We start from the raw sequence: 26,029 nt of genomic DNA, 5'->3' as shown, positions 1-26,029 counted from the left end.
TATTTTTGAAATAAAGTAAAATTGGAGAAAAGCCAAAGACTAGTGATGGGCAGGTGTTATGTTTTGTTTTTTTTTAAATGGTACATATCTGAAATTGAAAATATCATAGTTTCATAATTTTCAAGCAATTCTGACAAAGTTACTGCAATTAAAATCTTGGTTTATAAGCTTACTAGAAGCAAATATAGATTTGTTAAACATTATATCATGCAAGGTAGTGATTTTTTTATTAATAGTATTATTACCATAGAACAGTAAATCAAGGAAATAATGTTAATACAATGAATCTTGATTTCAACAATACAATGATCAAAGTTAAACATTTTTTTGTGGAATGCTGAAGATATACCATGACTAAGGAGCCAGAGTATATGATGCCATGTCCCCATATTCACTATATCTGGGCAAGATACAGGTGTAATAGGAGTGCAAGAATTAGTGCACCTTGTGTGCAAGGCTACTCTGCCTTCTACCTCACAAGAAAAGGTGCCCCTTTTACAAGACACTTCAGTGCCATCTGCCTGAAAATAGAATAACTAGAAATCCATGACAACTATGACCTGCTAGAACTGTACAAAGCCTGTTGTGTATAATCATAAGCCGATCCATTGTGTGTTCCTTCAGTCCAAAACTCTAGAAACCAAATGGCAGATACTGTCAATTTATCTCAGTCCTTCAAGCTATTTACTAAATGAAAACATTTGTTTTTTTATCTAACTCAGTAGGCTCCAAACTATTCATTTCTGACACTTTTTCCCTCTTCTTTTCCAAATGAGAGGAGAGGAAATAGAAAGATAGACTTCCACATGCACCCCAACAGGGATCTACCAGGCAACCCCTTCTGGGCCAATGCTCTGCCCACTTGGGGCCATACTTGCAACCTAGCTATTTTTAGTGCCTGAGGCACAGACTCCACAGAGCCATCTTCAGTGGCCTGGGCTGATGTGCTCTAGCTAATCAAGCCATGGTTGCAGGAGGAGAAAACAGACAGAAAGAGAGAGAAGGGGGAGAGGAAGGAGTGAAAAAAAAAAACACCAGATGGTTGCTTCTCCTGTGTGCCCTGGACGGAATCAAACCTGGGACATCCACACACCAGGCTGATGTTCTATTACTGAGCCAACCAGCCAGGTCTTATGCACTTTTTTTTTTTAAATCAAATTTAACAGTGACATTGGTCAACAAGAGTACATAGATTTTGGGTAAACATCTCCACATAATTTGGACAGTTGATTATGTTGTATATCCATCACACAAAGTCAAATCATCCTCTGTCACCTTATATTTGTCCCTTTTCCCCCAATTCCCTTCCCCCTCCCCTTCCCCCATCCTCCTTCCTCTAGTAACTACTGCACTCATATGTATGTCTACGTGTCTCAATTTTGTATCCCACCTATGTTTGGAATCATACAGTTTTTAGCTTTTTCTGATTTACTTATTTCACTCAGTGTAATGTTATCAAGGTCTATCCATGTTGTTGTAAATGATACTATATCATCGTTTCTTATGGCTGAGTAGTATATACGTATGACATCTTTATCCAATCTCTTATCAAAGGGCACATTCGAGAGATATGGTGGTTTTCATATCTTGGTCACTGTGAATAATGCTGTGATGGTGCATGTGTCTTTATGTACCAGTGTTTTTGAGTTTGGGGGGTATATACCCAATACGAGATTGCTGGGTCATGTGGTAATTTTATTCTTAATTTTTTAAGGAACTACCATAGTTTCTTCCATAATAATTGTATTAAGTTACATTCCCACCAACAGTGAATGAGTGTTTCTTTTTCCCCACAGCCTCTCCAACACTTGTTATTACCTGTCTTCTTGATAATAGCTAATCTAACAAGTGTGAGGTAGTATCTCGTAGGTTTGTTTTTTTTTTGGTTTTTGGTTTTTGGGTTTTTTTGTATTTTTTCCCCTAAGTTAGAAGCGGGGAGGCAGAGACACAGACTCCCGCATGCACCCCACCAGGATCCACCCAGCGTGCCCACCAGGGGGCATTGCTCTATTGCCGCAGGAGCCATTTTAGTGCCTTAGGCAGAGGGCATGGAGCCGTCCTCATGGCCCAGTCCAACTTTGCTCTAATGGAGCCTTGATTGCGGGAGCCTGAGAGAGAGAGAGAGAGAGAGAGAGAGAGAGAGAAGGTAGAGGGGGAGGGGCGGAGAAGCATATAGGCACTTCTCCTGTGTGCCCTGAGTGGGAATCAAACCCGGGACTTCCACATCCGGGCCAACTTTCTACCGCTGAGCCAGCAGGCCAGGGCCTCATTGTAGTTTTAATTTGCATTTCTCTAATAGCTAGTGAAGATGAGCATTTTTTCATATATCTGTTGGCCATTTGTATTTATTCTTGGGAGAAATATCTGTTCATGTCCTCTGCCCATTTTTTTAATTGTATTGTTTGTTTGTTGCTGATTTTTGTTAGTTCTTTATATTTATATATTTTGGATATTAACCCCTTATCTGAGCTGTTGTTTGCAAATGTCATCTACCATTTAGTTGGCTGTCTGTTTGTTTTCTTGTCAGTTTCTTTTGCTGTGCAGAAGCTTCTTAGTTTGATACAGTTCCATTCATTTATTTTTGCCTTTACTTCCCTTGCCTTTGGGGTCAAATTCATAAAATGTTCTCTGTGGCCAAGGTCCATGAATTTAGTATCTGTGTTTTTTTCTATGTAATTTATTGTTTCAGATTTTATATTTAGATCTTTGATCCATTTTGAACTAATTTTTTGTGCAAGGGGACAAACTGTAGTCAAGTTTTATTTTTTTTGCATGTGGCTTTCCAATTTTCCTAGCACCATTTATTATAGAGGCTTTCTTTACTCAATTGTGTGTTTTTGTCTGGCTCCTTTGTCAAAAGTGATTTGCCCATATATATGTGGTTTTCTTTTGGGATTTTGATTCTGTTCTATTGGTCTATCTATTTTTCTGCCCATACCATGCTTTTTTTATTATTGTGGCTTTGTAGTATAATTTGAAGTCAGGTATTATAATGCCTCTAACTTCATTTATTTTTCCTCAAGATTACTTTGGCTATTTGGGTTTTTTTGTGGTTCCATACAAACCTGGTGATTTTTTTGTTCCATTTCTTTAAAAAATGACATTGGGTTTTGGTGGGAATTGCATTAATTTTGTATTTTGCTTTGGGTAATATGGTCATTTTAACTATATTTATTCTTCCTATCCAAGAACCTGGGATATTTTTCTATTTCATTGTGTCTTTTTAAATTTTCTTTAGTAATGCTTTGTAGTTGTCAGTATAGAGATCCATTACATTCTTTATTATGTTTATTCCTAGGTATTTTATTTTTTTAGTTGCAACTGTAAAAGAGATTTTTTTTTAGTTTGTTTTCAGAAGTTTCATTGTTGGCGTATATGAAAGCAATAGACTTTTGTATATTAATTTTGTATCCTGTGACCTTACTGTGTTGGTTTATTGTTTCTAGCATTCTTTTTATTGTTTCTATTTTCTATTGTTTCTATTGTGTCTAATATTGTTTCTAATATTCTTTGGGGTTTTCTCTATACAAGATTATGTCAGACACTTTTTAATATGTGTATATTTATTTATAAATAGGAATGTACTACTTACTAATATATTCTTCACTTTAAGAAACATTAAAATGAAAATTATGACAAAAGAGTCCGACCAGGCTGTGGCGCAGTGGATAGAGCATCAGACTGAGACACTGAGGACCAGATTCAAGACCCTGAGGTTGAGCATGGGCTCATCTGGTTTGAGTAAGGCTCACCAGCTTGAGCTCAAGGTTGCTGCTTGAGCATAGAGTCACTCGGTGTCCTGTAACCCCCTGGTCAAGGCACATATAAGAAAGCAATCAATTAACAACTAAGGTGCCGCAACGAAGAATTGATGTTTCTCATCTCTCTCCCTTCCTGCCTGTCTATCCCTATCTGTTTCTCTTTCTATCTCTCTCTGTCTCTGTCACATACACATATACACAAAAAAATGACAAAAGAAATATGAACAGTTCTAGTATTTTATTCTCCCATTCTACTTTGAAGACTACTGATTTGAACTCCCTAGACTTCTAATGGAAGGATGAAGGTAGTCCTTATTCCTTGTCAGAGAAAAGCATTTTCTTTCCCACAACCCTGTCTGAATGCATGTGTGACTGTGTGTGTGTGTGTGTGTGTGTGTATCCACTCATGCACAAGCACTCACCCAAGCAAGAAAATATGGGTGGGGGAGCATGCAGGAGCTATAATAGATTATTTCCTCAGAATAACTACTTTACTAATCTGCAGGTACTTCACAAATGGAGATTCATATTGGTAAACTACAGAGCTGAATGTTTCAGTACACATGCTTAATTTTGTGGGATGGCCTAGTCTCTAAAAATCACGCTATTTTCTCTAGAAGTAAACTACCTACCCAAGACACTGAGTTTGTTACATCAAGGAAAAATAATCCATCACAGTTCATTTACTCACCATAAAAAAAAAGAAACATTTTTTTCATGAGCTATGCTGTCTACCTATTCACAAATGTTCTTACAGCAATCATTCCACCCTAAACATTCCCAGTGTCACAGTTTATAATGTAGCAAACAAAGGGATTATGACCTCTTTCAGCAGGCTTCCTGCTAGATGGAAGCAGGAATGGGAGATGGATTATATGGAGAATAGGCTTTGTTTAAAATATATTAATCTTTAGTAATTAGTAATTAAAGAAGGAAATAAAACCAATACATGAAAGTTAAATCAGCTTCTAAAAAAATAATCAGTTTTGGAAGCTGATTGAGTCTGACAATTTATCTTCTAAGATTAAAAACTGAAAATATAAAAATAAATTTTCTAACAATTATTCAGTCAACCTCAAATAAAACAATCTGAATCAAAAGACTCTGAGGAGCTCTATAAACAATAAATTTATATGTTGTGTGCATGAGTGTTTATTTTTCAATGAATACAGTTAATAAAATTAATATTACTTCAGGTGCCAGGAAAAGAGAAGCAAAAAAGTACCTGAATCCAGTTTACTGCTTATTTTAAATATTTAAAAATATGTTTTGAATAAACCTCCCTTCTTTAATCTTAATGTTGTTTCTTTTCAAAATATATTTCCATGTATCACAAAGGCCCCATACTTATTCCACTCAGCTTTTACTTTTGTCTGTTTTGTAAGTGCATATTCTGAATTTGAGGGAAGATATCTAATTGAATCTGGCAATAACTGAATAATATATATTTTTAAGTAGTTAGCAATACACTCATTAAAAATAGTCTCCTCAAAATGTGAAAATACAGGTGCTGTAAAAGATAAAACCAGTAGCTGCTAAATTTGCAACTTAAAAAGGCAGATTCAAGATGTGTCAGATTTAACTAAGTCACTACTAGGCTACTAATTTTAGAAATAAAAGATAAAAGGCCATCAATCCACTTTACCCCCAGCAGTTTAATGAAAGTTGTGTGATTCTTATTGATTTGTGGGGGACAAAGTAGTTTACTCCCAGTAAGTCTGCTGTTTTGTGGGTTCTAAGTATCTGACTGTGAAATGAAATGGGCCTATTTGAGTGAGAAAAATGAGATCTAAAACTTCTATGCTCAATTCTAGCACATAGCCACTGAAAGACTACCACTACTACTAACACCTGAACTCAAACATCTATAGACCAAGCTTTCCGTAAAGTGCTTGAAAATTTGCATTACACATGAATTTGCTACTTTTCCTGTCTCCCCAGTTTTAGCCAAAGTTTCTTTTTTTGTTACTTGTTTCAATTTATACTATTAGCTGAGCTTTTCAGTTTTTATTTTGTCCTGATGTGTTTAAAATTCAGAATCACATTGTAGTATGCAAAACTAAATGACACTTCTAATCATTCTTCTGGCAGCTGAGAATTATCTTTGTGGATCAATTGAATTGTTCAATTGTCAAAATTAGATGCATCTATGACTTGCTTAGTTAACTTTCATCTTGTTGGGAAGTCCCTGAAATCCTGACTAAAGTATTCATTAAAATTGTGGGCCAGAGTTCAATTTTGTTCCTTTTGACAAAATGAGCTCCACGTTCAAACAACAGATGTAATGTTGAAAGTTTGCATCCTTGGAGACAGTCTAGGAGACAGGTGGAAAAGTTGTAAACAAGCCTGTGAAGTGCTTTGGTGGACACAGATTTACTTTGAAGATTTCACTGAATCTTTTTAACTTGTAAGCCACTCATGGCACAAGAAAGCAAATTTACTGTGCAAACCTTAGCCAGATACTAGCTACAATGGAGGGAACTCAATAAATTTAGATGTGTGGTTCAGATAATTCTCTTGAAAGTTTAGATAATTGCCTAAAGCTTATTTCAATCTATGGAAAGACTTTACCCCCTCTCATCTTTTCTTCTTTTTTCATAATCCTTCCCACCCCACTCTGATCTTTTTGTCATTCTCCAGATCACCCTCCTTTAAACCTCCTTGTTTTATCCTGAATTCCCACCTGACTTTTGAAAAGACCTTCCTGTGCTGGCAAATTCTTGAAGTCAGAACGTAATGGGTTTCCTTGTTAGGCATCTCTAATGCATTCAATGTTTTCTAGAGTCAGATCTTTGGAAACTTTGTTAGTAGGTTTCTAGGAAAAAAAAACATTTATAAAGAAAGATTCTAATAAAGAGGCACGAGTCAGAGTGCCTATCTTCCAAAATTTGTTATGAAAAATATATATATATTGACTGGCTAATGGAAACATTCACAACTACTGTAAATCAAAGACATTTTTGCCTTGCACTGATTCAAATGTCAAATGAGTAACTGTGAATAATGTTTAGGATTCAGATTCAAATAATTTACATTTAAATACAATATTCCTCACATTTAACTTTCTGAAATATCTTATAATTTTGAGGGATTGGGGGGACAAAAGTCTTTGATCTTTATGTTAAAAAACAGTCACTGAGCCCTTCCTTGGAATACAGCAGATAAGAGTCCAATCTTTCTGATAAAAAGAAGCACATTTTAATCAAACTCAGTAACTTTCTCTCGATAAAAGATGGTTAAACTTTCCTCCTGAAGAATTAGCAAAGTTCCTGGGGTTTGGATTCAGATAGTACATTGTGTTTGAATATCCTCAAACTACTTATCTTTAAACATGTAAGGGCAGTAATATTCGTTCACTCATTCATTTAGAAAAATACTGATGTAGGATCAATTATATGCAAATCAAACCCTCTCTCCATAGAACAGTTAAACTCCATAATGGGGATAAAAGCATTTTCAAAAACAATTATAATGCAAAGTATAAAGTGCCACATATCCTAAGAGGAACGAGATGAGAGCCTTGGGTACACAGAGAGGAAAAGATTACATCTAGTAAAGAAGACCTCTAAGAGGTCACTGAGCTGGATTTCAAATGAATGGGTAAGATTTAAATATCGGAATATCTAGGGAGAAAAAATGCTATAAATCAAGTAACCAGCTTGAACTGGCAAGTGCACTACAGGCTAAAAATAAAATAATTTAGGTTAATTTTGTTACTCAGAGTACCGGAAAGAAAGTAGTAGTCAAAGATTGTATTAAGTTTGAATAAGTTGTGATGAGTCCCTGAGTTTTTAGCTTTGGAGAGCTTTAGTGTCCAGTGTGTGAACTGAATGAGTAGGTAGTACGGAACCATCAAAAGCCTCTGAGAGTTCAGTAATTTTCCACAAGTGGAGAAAAACAGGTTTTATTAACAAATAATTCTTGAAACAACTGGATGTCCGCATGCAAAAAGATGAAAATGAATTAAAACCTTTACCTCACGTCTTACACAAAAATTAGCTCGTAGACCTACATGTAAAGGTCAAAGCTATGAAACTTCTAGAAGAAACAAGAGAAAACTGTTATATACCTACTTTAGGCAAATAATTCTTTGACTGGACACAAAATGTATAATAAATACCTAAATGAAAATATTAACAAGTTGGATTAACTAACAAGTTGGACATTATTAAAACTAAAAATTTATTATTTTTTATTATAAATAAATTTTTATTTTAATGGGGTGACATCAATAAATCAGGGTACATATATTCAAAGAAAACATTTCGAGGTTATCTTGTCATTTAGTTCTGTTGCATAACCATCACCCAAAGAGATATCGTCCTCTGTCACCCTCTATCCAGTTTTCTTTGTACCCCTTCCCCTCCCCCTCCCCTAAAAATTTATTATTTAAAGTTAAAAACACCAGCACAAAAATGTACAGCCAAAGCATATTGGAAGAAACTATTTAGAAATCATTAATCCAATGAAGGACTTGTACCCAGAATAATAATAGGCTCTTACAACTTGATAATAAGACAAATGATACATTAGAAAAGGGGGCGGATTTGAATAGACATTTTACTAAAGGAGATACACTAATGGCTATCGCAAGAAAAGATGCTCAACTTCATTAATGATTAGAGAAAATAAAATTAAAACCACAGTGCACTAGAATCTCAACCCATTAGAATGGCTATAATTAAGACTGTACTGTTACAGTCTTAATTATAGCATTGGTAAAGATGGAAAGAAACAAACTCTCATACACTACTGTAGGAAATGCAAAATCACGCAGCCACTCTGGGAAACAGTCTGGCAGTTCTTCAAATGGTTAAATATATCATATGTATGATCCATCAATTCTACTTCTAAGTATATATCCAAAAGAAATAACAACATGTGTCTACATAAAAACTTGTAAATATATTTTTACAGCAGGATTGTTCGTAACAGCCCCAAACTGGAAACAATCCAAACGTCTATCAATTTCTGAATAGATCAACAAAATACAGTATATCTATACAATGGGATATTATCAACTATTGATAAATTCTACCACATGACTAAATCTTAAAAATATCATGCTAAGAAGCCAGAATGAAATTCCACAAACTGTATGATTTTATTTATACAAACTATTCAAAAAAAGTAAATCTATAGAGATAGAATTAGATTTGCCAAGGGCTGCAGGAAGAGAGTGAGGATTAAATACAAACACACGTAAAAGTTTTTTTAGGAATGCTAAGAAGGTTCTAAAGCTGGATTCAGTGATTGTTGCACAACTTCATAAATTACCAAAAATTATCAATTTGTATATTTAAAATAGGTGAATTTTATGGTATATAAATTATACTTTAATAAACTTATTTGGAAAAGTTTATGAGAGAAATAAATAGGCAAAACTGTGTTCTAGGAAATTAATCTGGAAGGAAATGTTTACAGCATTGGTGGGGTTGGGGGAAGCCAGGGGTTTAGAGAGCTATGGAGAAGGCTCTTACAACTGTCCACATAAGAGGAATGGAAATCTGAACTGGGAGAGCCGCAGAACAAGAAAGGAGAGATTAGATTAGAGGTGGGAAGACATCCCAAACAATTAGATGGGTAGGGTCTAAGAAGGAGAGTGGCCAAAGATAGCTCAACAGTTTTAAGACTTAATGATTTTGAATAATCTATTCATTGGGAGAGAAAAATGATATGTGTTCAATGTTATTTATGTTTTACAAGCACCCCTGGCTCCATGAAAGAACTTCTGGCTTACTAATAACTCAATTTTTTTTATATCTAGCCTGCTTCATATTTACTTTAAAATACCCTTTTTGTAAAAAAATAAAACTGTCTTAGTTAGATATATACCAAATTATTACTCTTTGGGAAAAACAAAAGGTTAGAGTAAATGAATGGTGGTGGTGGGGAAGGGGACAGTCTCAATCATCTTTTAATGTCATTTATTTTTTAAAAACGTGCACTATTTTTATAGTAAAATTATTTTTATTTATTTTATATTTACCTACTTTTACATAGCAAGAAAAAGATAATGTCATATGCTAAGGGAACTCTTAAGTACATTTGCAATATTTATTAATATTTACCTTTTTGTCTTCATTAGGGCAGAAATATTTCCTTTACAGAAAAGTTAAGTGAAACCAGCTTGTTCAAAACCAAAAAAAAAAAAAAAAAAAAAAAAAACAAAAAAAAACCCCTGCTTGTTCATTCATAGAACTGTTTGTGAAGATGTTTTTGTCACTGTTCTTTGTCACATCCAAATCTAGTCCGCTCTCCTCCCCTGGTCACTTCTGTAGGCCTAAAATGCTCTACTTCTTTTCTTTTTTTTCTTTTTTTTCCCCCTTCATGATCTTACAGGCCAGGTTCTGACGTCATACACATGTGTGCTGGAGTCATGGATCTCTCACTTTGGGAAAAAGTATTCATTCTCAAAACCTCTCTTTCTCTCTTTGATCAATAGGTGATAACATTTATCCTGCTGAATTATGGTAAAGACTATAGATGATAGAAACATTGGGCTCATAAAAAATGCTTAATGAATATCAGCTGTTATATAGTTTCCTTTTGAACAAAAGAACAAAATCATAAAGAACGTTACATTCTTTAATATTATGGTCAGATGATTTGCAGAGACAAAACTAAGGACCAAATTCCTGACAAGAGCAGAAATCAATTTGGAGCTATTTCTTCTTCCTCTGCTATTTATATTTGTCTACACTCTGAATCTTGTTTAGGAAAAAAGTCCTGGTTAAAGTGACAATATCAGCATTGGGTCGACCTCATCAGGGAGGAATGTGGTTTTGGGGTATATAACTCCTTGCAGAAAAATACATGCTCACAATTTTTTTAAAAAAAACTTTTTAATTTCAATGTTTCAGTCTAATAAATGCATTTTATGGCATTTATTGGTAAAGCTCCAATTATTGTGGAGCAAAGAAAAAACATGAACTTTGATGTCTCACCGACCTTGATTTCACTCCTGACTTTGACACTAGTGTTAGGATCTAGGGCATGATACAGGCATCTCTACTTCTCTATTTTTTTACCTGTAAGATAGAAATAATAATGCTTTAGGGTATTGACTTCATTGACTACATGAGATCAATTTTATAAAAATCTGAATATAGGGCCTGACACTGAATCAAGAATACCATTTCTTCACTCGTCCTTGTTATTCTCCCTTTCCTTAAGTAATAGTAAAAAAAGAGAGAAAGAGAGAGAGAGAGATGATAGATAAAACATCCTAAATTTTTCAAAACAATTTCATTGTATTTTACATTGTCCTTATAAATGAACATTCATATTTATCATTTCTTATGGCTCTATCTTTGATTCTTAAAGCAGTCTTACAATATGAAGCAGTAAGATTTATTTCACTTGTTAAAATGATGCCTGCTTTTCTCTACTTTTATGCCTTCCATATTACAAACAGAACACATGCTTGACATAGTGAAATAATGCAATTCAGAGATTCGTAAACATAACAGTAATTTTTGACACACTCCCTTGTTCCAATTATAGCCTCTTGTGGTAGCCAATGCTATGCATTCCTCTCTCCTTTCTTTTTTTTTCCTTCTTTGTTTCCAAATGAGAGGAGGGAAAATAGACTCCCACAATGCATCCCAACCAGGATCCACCTCTGATGTCCTGTCCATCTAAGGCCATGCTTGCAACCGAGCTATTTTTAACACCTGAGGCATAGGCTCTACAGAGCCTTCCTCAGTGCCCGGGCAATGTGCTCAAATCAGTTGAGCCATGACTGTGGAAGGAAAGAGAGAGAGAGAGAGAGAGAAGAGAGAGTGGGCAGAGTCTGGAAGCAGATGGTTGCTTCTCTTGTGTGCCCTGACCGAAAATCAAACCCAGGACATCCACCCAAGGAGCTACCACCGAGCCAACCGGCCAGGTCCTCCTCTTTCCTTTCATTCACACATAACCCACATATATGTCTTAGGGGGAAACTTTATTTGCTTATTTTTCTGGGGAGAGAATGGTTCAAAACACGTTATTCTATATCTTGCTTTTGTAAGCTTAATATATTATGAAATTATTTACAATCCTCGTTTAGCATATTGTTTAAGATGAAGAGCAATAAACATAGTTATCTTTCTATGCTTCCCTTTCAGTATTGCTCTTTGCTTTTGTTTGCTGCTTATATTTTATGCAAATTGTTTCTAGAGAGTCTTCTAGAGAAGAAAACTTTGGTTAATTTACTTTTGGAGAATGGGGTTGAGGACAAGGTACAGGAAAAAAAATGTCGGTTTGTTTTTTTCAGCCACTTAATAGAGCTAGAACTCTGGGCTAATTTCTCTGCATTAACTTTTTACATAACATAATTTTCTTTCTCTTGTCAACCTCCATTCTTGATCTATAGAATTTTTGAAGTGAAGGATAGCCTCATATCATCTTCTTACCTCAGTAAAACAAAGGAGGATATATAGAAACCTTTATAATAATCAGTTGAGAGTAATGGTTAAGAACTCTAATTTTTGAGGTCAGAGTGAATTAGGTTTAAATTCTCCCTCTTTTATTTTCTACTAATATGTGATCTTAGCCTCTCTAAAACATTTTTATTACATAGTGCCTGACCGGTGGTGCAGCAATGGGTAGAGCATCAACCTGGGATGCTGAAGTCCCAAATTTGAAACCACAAAGTTGCCAGCTTAAAAGCTGGCTCATCGGCTTGAGCACAGGCTCACCAGCTTGAGCGCAGGGTCACTGACTTGAGCATGGGATCAAGGACATGATCCCATGGTCACTGGCTTGAATCCCAAGGAGCTGGCTTAAGCAAAGCATCACTAGTTGGGCTGGGTGGAGTGCCCCACTCTCAGTAAAGGCACATGTGAGAATCAATCAATCAGTGAACAACTAAAGTGCCGCAACTATGAGCTGATGCTTCTTATCCCTCTCCCTTCTTGTCTGTCTGTCTCTCTCTGGCAAAAATAAATAAATAAACCAAAAAGAAAACAACAGCATCAAACTCATGTAATTATAAAGAGTAAATGGAAAATGAATATATATCACTGGGTTTAATAAGTGGTCAATTTAATAATGAAGATGAAAAGGAAAAAAGGGAGGCATTTTTTTTTTTTTTGTACTTTTCTGAAGCTGGAAACGGGGAGAGACAGTCAGACAGACTCCCGCATGCGTCTGTCCGGGATCCACCCGGCACGCCCACCAGGGGTGACGCTCTGCCCACCAGGGGGTGATGCTCTGCCCCTCTGGGGCGTCGCTCTGTCGCGACCAGAGCCACTCTAGTGCCTGGGGCAGAGGCCAAGGAGCCATCCCCAGCATCCGGGCCATCTTTGCTCCAATGGAGCCTCGCTGAGGGAGGGGAAGAGAGAGACAGAGAGGAAGGAGAGGGGGAGGGGTGAAGAAGCAGATGGGCACCTCTCCTGTGTACCCTGGCCGGGAATCGAACCCGGGACTTCTGCACGCCAGTCCGACGCTCTACCACTGAGCCAACCGGCCAGGGCCAAGGGAGGCATTTTAGATATAACAACTTGGGAAGTCAGAAGACCTTTGGGTGCTTCCTAAATCTTCGGCAATTAATGTTTTGCTGTTCTTAAATTTCTGTTACTCCTGAGAGGCCTAGTCAATGCCCTTCTTGTCTTTGGCATTCTCTGGACCTACCTTGCAAGATATGTTCAAATTCTTCTCTGCCTTTTTTCAAAAACTTGTTTTATCTTAAATATTACCTCCTGCCTTTAAATTTGAGGTCACAATTAATCTTTGCTAATAGAAAGTAGCCAAAACTCCACTTTTAATATCTAGCTGAGAGCTCAGACAATGCTAATTTTTCCCATAGTTTAAGCCCAGAGCTTTACTGCAAGGTGTCCAAAAAAAAAAAAAAAAAAAAAGACTACTGAGACAAGAACCATATTTCTGGTCAACTCAGATTCATTAAGAAATCTTGAAGAAAATGAAGCCAGCACAAAGAAATTTATCATGCTACTAAGAGAGAAGAAAGAGCAAAAAGTGAGATAAAAGATAAGTTGCTATTAATAGGAGGCTGTGTGATATGGAACAAATCACAAGTAAATTATCTGCATTCGGTCTCTTCAGTTGATGAGTGGGGTTGGTACTTATGTACACAGTTGTTAGAATTAAACATCATTATTTACATAAAGTGGCTGGTATCTAATAGGCAATCAAAAAGTACAGGTAATATTAAAGTATTTTTTTTAGATAGTAGTATACATTTTATATTACATAACGGCCTTCCTGGGAAATTAATCGGAAGATAAACACATGGTACGTCAAAATGTACACCTTGATTTCTGTCTCCTGGGAACCGCAAGTTTGCTTGTTAGATGGAGTTTTTAAACTTCATTTGGAAAGGGAAAAAATCCTTTTAGTGCTTTAATGAAAACCTCAGAAACAAAATATGATTCTTGCACTGAGAAGGCAAGCAGGGAGAGGGAAATCAAGAAGTTTAAAGCAAACAAAAGAAAACACTAAAAGTAGACCTAATCAGCATATGTGCTTTGGCAAAGACCAAAGAGATAGGGCTTCAGAGACTGCTGGGAAAGAAGTAAAAGGATTTGGTGACAGCCTGGATAAGGAAGAAGAAAGAGATGCTGTGTGTTTAAAGGATATATGTGATAACAAAGTTCATAGTCATGACAGAAAGCTAAGCTGGTAGTGCCTTCTTTACAATGGAAATAAATTGATCTAAATAAAGTGACTATTCAATGCATTTTACTACTGCTCAAGAAAAGGAGGGCACACATTTTAAGTGATATTGAGGAAAAGAGAAAAATGTATTATTTGCTTGTCATCAGTGAAGAAAAAGTACAGTGAAGTATTCAGATTTTGGCTCATTCTAGTAGTTATATACAGTTTGATTAGAATAACAGATTAATTAGTCTAATCTCCACACTATGCTAACTGAAACTATTTCTTTACAAGTACAGGGGGTCCTCAGGATATGACAGTCTTGACACATGACATATCAAATTTATGATGCTCACTCCCATAAAAACTTTAAAAAATTGAAACGTGAGTCTTTCGGCTTACATCGTTAGAGTCATACTAATTTTCACACTCATTTTTTTTTTGTCATTTCTTCTGTTACTACAATACAATGTACAGTACAGTATATTTATGTCCATTTCATTTTTCTGTGGCTTAGTCATGTTTTTATGTTCTAGGTTTTGATTGTACGATTGTGTTAGGATAGGTAAGTGACTTAGACTAGGGTGTGTTTTGCCTTACAAGAAAAATTCAGGTTACATCACTGTCACAGGAAGGGAACTGGATTGTAACCTGAGGACCCCCTGTATTACTTTCTTTAGTTCTTCAGTAATTGCTATTACTTTTTTTGGAGAAGCTAGGAATGTGGGAGGAATTTTGTGGCAAATGAAAGCAGGGATTGACCTCTAGAATTTCATTAGTCTACCTGACCAGGCAGTGGCGCAGTGGATAGAGCGTCGGACTGGGATGCAGAGGACCCAGGTTCAAGACCCTGAGCTCGCCAGCTTAAGCGCGGACTCATTTGTTTGAGCAAAGCTCATCAGCTTGGACCCAAGGTCGCTGGCTTGAGCAAGGGGTTACTTGGTCTGCTGTAGCCCCACGGTCAAGGCACATATGAGAAAGCAATCAATGAACAACTAAGGTGTCGCAATGAAAAACTGATGATTGATGCTTCTCATCTCTCTCCATTCCTGTCTGTCTGTTCCTATCTATCCCTCTCTCTGACTCTCTCTCTGTCTCTGTAAAAAAAAATAAAAATAAAAATAAATAAATAAATAAAATTTTTATGAAAAGAAATTTAAAAAAAGAATTTCATTAGTCTTTCATCTGCATTGTTTTATTTTTTAAGATACTGTATAATCTCAATTCAGCTATGGATTAAGTCAATGTACAACAGAAGAATAAAAAAGTATGGTCAGTATGAATTTACTTGCTTTAAATAACCAAGAAACCTGAAAACTTTTTTATTTATTTTTTTAAATAATAGTGGGTTTATAGATGGTTAAGACACCAGTAAGATATTGCTTACTGAATTTTCTTTTCTATCTAAATAGAAAAAGCGTCTCAAAGGAAAAGCACCATGTTTGCTTAGAGAGCAGCAGAGTAATCCTGGATTGAATCTCAGATTTATTCAGTCTCCAGTCTTTATGAAAGGTAATATAAAAATCATTTAAATCCCACTATTTACCACTCTACAAACATTTTAAAAATTATTCAATTGTTTTGTTTGTATAATGGCAACTGTTTGATTTTACTACCTAACCTCCCACCACCACACACATACACTTATTTATTAATTGTTTTGGATTTCACTGACATGTTGACTGGCAATCAGAACCTTACTATGTCATTCAAAAGAATGCAGCACTGTACCTATTGACTGGCAAGTTATTTGACTTAACTTTATTTGTGTTTTCTCATCTTGATTAGACTTATCCTTATCTCTATACAAGACTGTTTAGAAAAAGAAAGAAAGAAAGAAAAAGAATTAGATAAAATGTGTAAGCTCTAAAGAACCACTTGAAAGTCCTGGATGATGTCATTATTCCTGGCCTTGATGGGATAAAAATATTATCTTAATCCACTAACGACTAATTATTGGTAAATAAATGTCTAATATATTGCTAGTCTCCTTTGTTAAGTAAAAAAGAAAAAAGAAGGCATGCTAAGAGATTAGCAGGACAAGGATCAAACCCAGAAATGTAGGGCACTAAATGCTCGTAAAGGTTATCAAGAGCATACCAAAGATTAAATACAGAAGAGTTTAACTCCTTAATCAGGTATAGAGTAGTTTTCTGGAAAAATATAAATGAACAAAAGGAAGCACAATTAGTGTTCACAGCCCTTTCCTATAAAAGCCCATGATAAATCCTGGCCTTATATGGGATTTACCAATGCTCTTTTATGTTTTAATCAAAACTACATTCCTTATTCTTATCACTTCATTTCTTTTTTGGTGTGATCTGCCACAAGAGAAGACCTTCTCTTTTTCAGCCTTCTCCTGCAGTTAAAACCCAATATTAAAGGATTCATTGGCCTTGTTCCTTGCTTTCAGTGGGTAATTCCATCTATTTTTCTTAGGAGGTAAATATGAAGATAGGAAGGAGTGAAGACTGTGAAACAGATGCCCATACATGGACTAGGGCAAATGTTACCTAAAGACAGAGAAAATTTACACCCTATTTGTGGTAGAAAGTGAATTGTACCTCCCTTATCTCTCTATGAAAAGATTTTTTTTACCTTAGTTAACATGAAAGGTGTGTGTGTGTGTGTGTGTGTGTGTATGTATGTGTGTGTGTGTAACAAGATTTTAGGGTTTAGAGATATTCTGCATAATGTCCCCAGATCAGGAAGTTAATCGGTCCCATCTTTTCCTTCCCATCATGAAATGCCCAAACTTCTTCTCATGTGACCTTCTTTATCTGTGACATCTCCTGAGATAATGCAGACATTAGGTTGGTGGCCTTTGGCAAATTCTAGACTTCTCCTAGGGACAGGATCTGCTAGGTAAAAATGAGCGTGTTACTTACTACTTGTCTCCTTAGGACTTGTCTTGAGGCATTTCCTTTTCTTTTCCCAGCTTTATTGAGATATAATTGAATAATAAAATCATAGAAGTTTAAGAGGTATAATGTGATAATTGATATATGAATATATTGTGAAATTATTATCACAATAAAGTTAATTAACATGTCTATCACCTCACATAATTACCATTGTGTGTGTATGAGAGAGAGAACATTTAAGTTCTACTTTCTTAGCAAATTTCAAGCATAAAATATGGTATTAACTATAACCACCATGTTATACATTACATCCCCAGAACTTTTTATTTGTTTGTCTGTTTACTTATTTATTTGTTTGTTTATTTATTTATACTTGATTTTAGAAATAGGAAAAGAGAAAGAGAGAGAAACATCAATCTATTCTCGTATGCACCTTGACTGGGGATCAAACCCGCCACCTCTGCTTCTGGGGTGATGCTCTAACCAACTGAGCTATCCAGCTAACTGAATGTTTGTGCCCTTTAACCAACTTTTCCCCATTCCCCTGACCTCTCTGTCCCTGTCAACCACCATTCTGATCTCTGTTTCTATTAGTTTGATTTTTTTAGATTCCACATATAAGTGAGATCATATAGTATTTGTCTTTCTCAAACTTATTTCACTTAACATAATGCCCTCAAGATTTAGCCCATGTTGTCTCAAATAGTAGGATTTCCTTCTTTTTTATAGCTGAATAATATTCCATTTTATACCTATACCACAACTTTTTTAACTTATTCATTGATGGAAATTTAGGTTGTGTTCATGTCTTGGATACTAAGAATAATGCTGAGCTCTGGCTGGTGGCTCAGTGGATAGAATGTCAGCCTCACTTATGGATGACTTGGGTTTGATTTCTGTTCAGGACACACAGGAGAAGTGATCATCTGCTTCTCTCCCCTCCCCTCTCTCTCTCTCCCTTTCCCTCTCCTGAAACCAGTGACTCAGTTGGTTTGAACATGGCCTTAGGCATTGAAGATAGCTCGGTTGGTCCCAAGTGCATCAGCCTCAGGCACTAAAAGTAGCTCGATTGATTCAAACATTGGCTCCAAGATGGGGTTGCTGCATGTATCCTGTTCAGGGTACATGCATGAGTTTGCCTCACAGTCTCCCCTTTTTTCACCTAAAAAAATAAATAAAGAGAATGCTGAAATAAAAAGGGGAATGAAGGTCTCTCTTTGAGATAATGCTTTTATTTCCTTCAGATATTTACCTAGAAGTAGGATTACTGGATCATATGATTGTTCTATTTTTCAGTTTGAGGAACCCCTGTACTCTTTTCCAGAGTGGCATCGCCAGCCAATTTACTTTGGTGCCAACAATGAACATTTGATCCCCTTTCTCCATATCTTCAGCAACAATTGTCTCTCTCTTTCTTCTGTATTTTATATATTGGCCATACTAACAGGTGTAAAATGATATCTTATTGTGGTTTTGATTTGCATTTCCCTGATAATTAGTGATGTTGAGAACATTTTCATGTTGTCCATTTGTATGTTATCACTGAAAAAATATCTATGCTGTTTTCTCTAAATCTATGTATTCTGATTGACCAATATCCCCCTGTTAAATTTAATTGTCTAAACTAAAAAATTAAAAAGTATATCTATGCAACTCTTTTGTCTGCTATTAATTTTTTGTTTTATGAGTTCATTATACATTTTTAATATTAACTTCTCATCAGATATATGATTGCAGATAATTTTTCTTACTCCTTAGGTTGCTTTTTTATGTTGTTCATGACTTCCTTTATTGTACAGTAGCTCACTTGTTTGTTTTTGCTTTTATTGTTTGTGTGACACTTAAATGGCTGGGCAATATGACTGATACAAAGCAAGCAGAAAATATAGTATAGTAATTTTTCCTGATTACTTTTGCTCACTTACATTTTTTTATTCAGCAATCTGATTGGCTTTTCAAATCATTCACACTATTTTTCAGGTTCTCACTTAGAAAAAAATGTGTACTGTTTTAAATAAAATAATAAATTTTAGAAATCTGTAACCTCATTGAAAAAAGTTAAAAAAGAAATTAAATATTAACTTAAATAAGATCATGTTACAAAAAATAAGATCATGTTGGTTGAGTAAACAAGAATGAATTACCACAAAAAGTTTGAACCTTCCTTTTTATTCTCCCTGCCTAATTTACCTCTTTTACTGTGGCTGTTGCAATGGCTCTTCAACTAGTCTCCTTTCTTTTGTATAATCTTTCGAATCTAAACTGGCTGCTGAAAGTCATCTTTTAAAAAATGTGGATTTAATCCTGCCATTACCCAACTGTCCCTTAAAAATTTCTGTGACTACTAATTTCCTTCAGGATGAAATTCAACCTCCTAACCCTGGCATACAAAGCTCTTGGCCTGGGCAGATGGCCAGCCTCATTGCACAACAGCCTCATTTCTCCATGTTTTCCCCAACCTCTGACAACTTCTAAACTATTTTGCAGTGCCCCTTTCCATTTCTCTGACACACTAGTCTCTCTCTGATCTCTGGGACTATTCAGTGACTTTCTTCTGTCTTCTTTATTAAATCCTTCAGAATTCATCACCTGTCCTTCACAGTCTTGCCTGATACCATCTTCCTCAATCTCAGATTGAATTAGATCATTGCCCTTAAATCTCTCATAGCATCTACTGATTTGAATCTTGTTTTGTAAGAAATCATGTTACTTCTTATAACATGAGATCATCTCGAGGACAAGAATGACAGTTTTTTTATCTTTAGGCATTATGCAAAATAGATATTTGCTGAATGGCATAATTAAGGCAGTATCTTAAAAATGATAACTACATTTTATAAAGTACTTATTAAATGCCAGGAACTATGTGTGAATTTTTAAATTCTATCCTCTCAAAAACTCTCAAAGGAGTTTACTATTATTATCCTCATTTTAATAAATGAAGAAATTTAAAAATAAGAAAGAAGCAAGAGTAGAATTCTGTTTTGTTGTGCCAGACTATCGTCTCTAAAAAAGGTTGCTAATATGAATACATTGTATACACTGTAATGAATTATTTCCAGAAATATATTACAATCCAAACTTTTCTCAACCATTGTGAATAACCAGTATTGAATGCATCTCATACAAAGAGCTTAGTCCTTATCCTGATCATAGAAGGCCAGTAGGAAAGAGAGTGGGTCGAATAGCAGGTTACAGAATTTTACTCAGAAATTGAAGATGAAAGTGTTTAGGACCAAATGGGAAGGAAGAATTACTAGTTAAATACCTCAATTGGAAGTTTCCTAGTTCTTTTAAGGGTCATCACCATTGTAAATTTAAGAGCTCTTCTTCTCTTTTTCTTCCATTTCATTACCAAGTTGCCTTTTTTATTTGTTGACTATCTAGGGCTTGAAATGTTGACAGGAAGTCCCATGGAAGTATAATGATTTTTGAATTGGTTTTGCTGGTACTCAGTTAAAGAAATATGGTCCCTCCTGAGCACCTTGCCATTTTCTCTGTTAACATCAATTCTGAGCCAGAAATAACACACAGGTCACACTTTCCAATGAGAGCATCCCCTTTCACTGCCCTATTTCATACTTGCATAATACAGGATGTGTCAATGATCAAACAGTCATGGACATCACTGTCTGTTTCCCTAAGTTCCATCAACCAACATGGAATAGGTTACACAACCAAAACATTTACACAGTTATTTGTGTCTCACTATATTTAGTTTTGGATCACAAATTTTAGTACATCAGCTCTCCTGTATTTATAAGAAGAAAACAAGAAAATATTCAAGCAGGTTAGCATTTTTTCTGACAGTTGGCAAGCTTTGGGTACTTATTTCCTGCTCTAATTTTTTCAGCTACTTTTAAATTTGTTTGTTACTGTGGTAGGTTCTTAATAACAGACATTTCCTTGGTTATTTGTGCAGAAAAACCTCTAAGACTGCACAGTGTAGTCATTCTCAGCATGGTAGTATGTGGCCTACTTATTGATAGAGGACAAATTTTCAAGTGATGAATTTTCTAGTCTTTAAACTCAAAGTCAGTAATTATTAAACTTCTGCCATTTATGAAGTATGCATTTTATTTAATTATAAATTTTAATTCATATATTATTTAATATAAGTAATTAAATAGTTACCATTCTTTTTTAATAAAAAGGTACAGGTGAAATTTATTTTAATAAAATATCATTTCAACAATTATTAAAATCAATTATAAAAAATCATGTAATCAATGTAAAAGACTCTTAGATATTTTACATTCTTTTTGTTGTTATTGTATCAAGTCTTGGAAATCTAGTATGTATTTTATCTCTAAACCACATCTTAATTCAGACAATAATTTTTTTTATCTATATATAGAGTTTATAAAATTTAGTTGGAAGTAGCCAAGTTGTTACTATTTATTTTTGTGCCAGCTCTGGATTGATCTCTTTATATACTTTGTTGCATTTTAGTCTCACATAAACCTTCAAGGTGAGTATGTCTTACCTTCCTCCCCATTTTATAAGCAAGCCTATGATTCCGTAAAGTTAAGATACTTGCTTGAGGTCACATAGTAAATAGATTGAGATTAATCCTGCCCTAAAGCTTATGTTCTTCACATTAAAGAAACAATAAAGAGAGAGCAGTTATATGAACAAAGTGTTATGTTGGCTCAAGTGATTAGAGATCCTTTTGACATGGGGAATTAATCAGGATTTACTGGAGATGGATATTTGTAAAATATCTTAAGGATACAGAAATGATTTGAAGCATACTTTAGAGAGTCATGTAAAGAGCCAGAGCAAAGGCATAGATGAGAAATGCTCAAATTATTCTTGAAGACAGTGAGTGGTCAGATTAGTAGTAGTACTAAAATAGTAAGGTAGAGACTAAAAACAGATAGTTAGGACTGGAGTATTAAATTGAAGCCACGTCATCCTGCTTCATGAAGATTGAATCAGTAGTGAAGTAAGATGCATCAAGTAGGAAGAGACTAGAAATAGTTTTAATAGATTAGAAGGATTTTTGCCATAAAACCCCATCCTGAAGTGTAATGAAACACTCTTGTTTTCCTTTACTCACCATTCACTGAATATTCTTTTTATTTTTCTTTTTTTCCAAGTGAGAGAAGGGGATTTGAAGAGAGAGACTCTCACTTGCGCCCCAACTTGATCCACTGGGCAACACCATCTGGGGCCATGCTCACAACTGAGTTATTTTTATCCCTGAGGTGGAGGCTCCACTGAGCCATCATCAGTGCCCCGGGTTAATGCACTCAAACCAATCGAGCCATGGCTCCAGAAAAGAAAAGAGAGTGAGAGAGAGATAGGGGAGGGGAAGGGGTGGAAAAGCAGATGAAGCAGATGTGTGCCCTGACCAGAATCGAACCCTGGACATCCACATGCTGGGCCAACATGCTACTACTGAGCCAACTGACCAGAGCAAATATTCTATACTGCAAATTTATGTGGGATTTTTCCATACCAACAAGTCTATAACATCAGCTGTGTATTCTATGATCAATTTATTTCTGATACTAGCTGGAATTAACTTCAGGTTCCACAAATTAAAAGCTCAGTTCCACAAGACTCCCCTTGACACCTCACTTCAGACACCAATTGCAAAACCAGGTTGTTAACCATGTATGTGATTGACTGACTATAAATGAAACATTTCCACAACACCCTCCTTGGGTTAGGTTAATTTGCTAGAGCAGCTCACAGAACTCAGGAAAACAATGTACACACTAGATTACCAGTTTATTACAAAAGATATTAAAGAGTAAAAGACAAACAGTTTCAGATGAAGAGATACATAACATAAGGTCCAGAAGGATCACAGGCACAGGAGCTTCTGTCTCTGTAGAGTTGGGTGTGCCACTCTCTGACCATGTGGATATGTTCTTGTTCGCCAACCAAGAAGCTCTCCAAACTCTGGAGAGATATGAAGGCCTAGATGTAATCCACATGGAATGAGCAGTAGAGATGTGTATGAGGGATTTTTTTAAATTAAAAAATATAATTATTTAGCACTTGAGTAGGGGGCGGGATGATAGTAGTAATAACAGAAAGAGGCACTTTAGAGTGGTGAGCTCTGGACATCCTGAATTCATAGAATGGGTAAGTGGTTTAACCACAGCCATATAGGTGGTTAGGTCTCCTGACACATACTCCTGTGATGAGCACCATTCTCTTCTTACCAATTCTTGACACTGTCCTTTAAAGGAAGAATTATAAGCCCTGGCCAACTGGCTCAGTGTAGAGTGTCGGCCTGGTGTGTGATGTCTTGGGTTCAATTTCCGGGTCAGGTCATCCAGGAGAAGCAGTTATCTGATTCTCCACCTGTCTTCCTCCCTCTTCTCACTCTCTCTCTTCCCCTCCCATAAGAGGTGGGGAAAAGAGGAAGATCCAAATACTGTATTTTTCGCTCCATAAGACGCACCTGACCATAAGACGCACCTAGAGTTTTAAGAAGGAAAATAATAAAGAAAAAAATATTGTGAACCAAATGGTGTGTTAAAATATGCCACAATAATATTTCAACAATGTAAACTCAATAGCAGAATTAACCATTAGCACTGTTATTAGCAAATGAGAAGAGACTTTAATGTTCAAATACTCTTCTAGTTGTACGGGAACCCGTAGCAGCTAAAAAAAAAATGAACATTTGCTCCATAAAATGCACGGGCATTTTCCCCTCCACTTTTGGGGAAAAAAGTACATCTTATGGACTGAAAAATACAGTAAATAAACTGAGAAGACCCCATCTGTAATATATCTATCTATCTATCTATCTATCTATCTATCTATCTATCTATCTAGATATAGATATAGATAGATATATCATGAAAGTCATGTTGGAAATGAGACTATTCACTTTAGTTGCTTAAAATTCACTTTACAATACCCACTCAATAATCTAGATTTTATTTCAGTGTACTTGGGATTGAGCTGTTAATAATATCTAAATGTCATATAAATCTAAATAACTATGGATTTAAGTTTGGGTGTGGTAAGACTATAAATATATATAATTACATTTTTCTTATATGTGTATATTTATTCTATACTGTTCACATGAATATTTTTAAAATACCCTTTCACCACTATAACATGAAAAATTTTCTACTTGCTTTCATACTGAGTTTTCAAATGATTCAGTGCTTCTTTTCAATTTAATTTTACAAGCCAAGAGAAACACAAGTAGTCAGAATTTGTTTTACATTATAAAGTAACAGTGTGTTTCTAAGTTATAAAAAGGAGTTAGCAAATTATCTAATTAATGTATATGGCATGGAGAATTTTTCACAAATGTAGTGGAAAGTGAGAAAAAATACTTGAACTAAATTTTATTGTATTAAGCACTATTTGCTCTGTCATTCTCAATAAGAAGTGAATATTTTGGTTAAAACACCATTACTAATAAGCAACTTGTTTGCTTTCATCTTCATGACAAGAAGACTATCCCATTTTGAAAAGAGAAAATTCCTAGGTGTGATTTAAGATTCCATATTTTTATTTTAGAGTAGAAATATGATTTTTTTTTCTCATTCTTCTAGAGATCAGGATTTGGGAACACAAAAAATCCACTTTATTTTTTTCTGAGACCTTCAGTCTCCTTTAAACAGAATATGGTCAATTCCTAGTTGTGGAATAACCGCAAGACAATTAGAAGTTAAATTGTTGAGCAGCCCGCATCTAATTAAAGTCTCTCCGTTTTAACTATTTTATTTTTAGCATCTGAAGCAGTTTGTAGCTTTTCTAGGCTATAATCATGTTTATTTAAGAGTAGTGCAGTCCTTGGTGAGAAAATAAAAACCTACCCGAACTGCTATACTGACTAGAAGAAAACAGGGAAATGAATGGTATGTTTAGTGTACTTTTCAGTTTATGATTTCCTTCAATTTACTGTACAAATATTTCAGTTTGAGTTCTGGAACTCTATGTCTGAATAGGTTTTCTTTATATAATGTCATGAACATGTGTGTCTACATTGATTTAAGAAGTTATCCAAGCCCTTTACTTGGCAGAAAGTTAGAGCCCATAACGTTCTGAAAATGCTGAGTAAGTTTCATTTTACAAGTCATTTTAGGGAGTCACCATGTTTAAAATTCTCAGTTTTTAAAAAATATACAGAAAAAAAAGAACGAAGATTTTTTTCCATATTTCCCAGAGAGTAAGGACCATAACCTCTGAGTTTTTGTTTATTCAGAAGGAGAACCTTCTGAATATCACATTAGCAAACATTTCTTAATTGCCTACTTGACAGGGTCCCAGCCTCCGACCTACACCCTTCCTATGGATTTTTCTCTTTAATTGTTAAAACCACTCTATGAAAACTTTTTTTTTTTAACTAAAATGATGTTTTGAATCTAGCAGTTAAACCTTATAATTATACACTTCTAACCACTCAATATTATTTTTAATGTAAAGAGTGCCAAAATAAACATTTTGTCAAGAGAAATAGTTGAAAAATGTCGTTATTGCCAGTAGGTCTATCTAAATGGAAGAAGCATAAAGAAGTTTAGTGCTTGATCTCTTGAGTCAAGTCCCTACCAATGAGCACTGTTTCTTTAGACAAGTCCCATCCCTTTGCTGTTTCATCATCTGTCAAATGGGGATACTGTGAGTACTTTCTTCCTGGGTTGTTGTGAGGACTATAAATGTTCACATAAATTAAACCTAAAGTAAAATTAAACACTTAGCATACTGTCCAGTGCATAAAGAGTTTTCAAATACTTTTTTTTTTTTTTTGTATTTTTCTGAAGCTGGAAACGGGGAGAGACAGACAGACTCCCGCATGTGCCCGACCGGGATCCACCCGGC

General features: G+C 35.3%; 1 long non-coding RNA gene across 1 annotated transcript in view; it reads left to right on the top strand.

Annotated features, from left to right (window-relative positions):
• LOC136312569 (uncharacterized) overlaps positions 1-26,029 on the top strand; it is a 57,132-nt gene that overhangs the window by 4,363 nt on the left and 26,740 nt on the right. The window contains exon 2 of the long non-coding RNA XR_010727014.1: positions 15,773-15,872. This is a non-coding gene — a long non-coding RNA (uncharacterized lncRNA). The remainder of the gene's footprint in view (positions 1-15,772; positions 15,873-26,029) is intronic.

Source organism: Saccopteryx bilineata, chromosome 9 (assembly GCF_036850765.1).
Source record: "Saccopteryx bilineata isolate mSacBil1 chromosome 9, mSacBil1_pri_phased_curated, whole genome shotgun sequence".
NCBI lineage: Eukaryota > Metazoa > Chordata > Mammalia > Chiroptera > Emballonuridae > Saccopteryx > Saccopteryx bilineata.
Note: the sequence above shows the minus strand (reverse complement) of the source record. Positions and strands in the feature narration are given on the sequence as shown.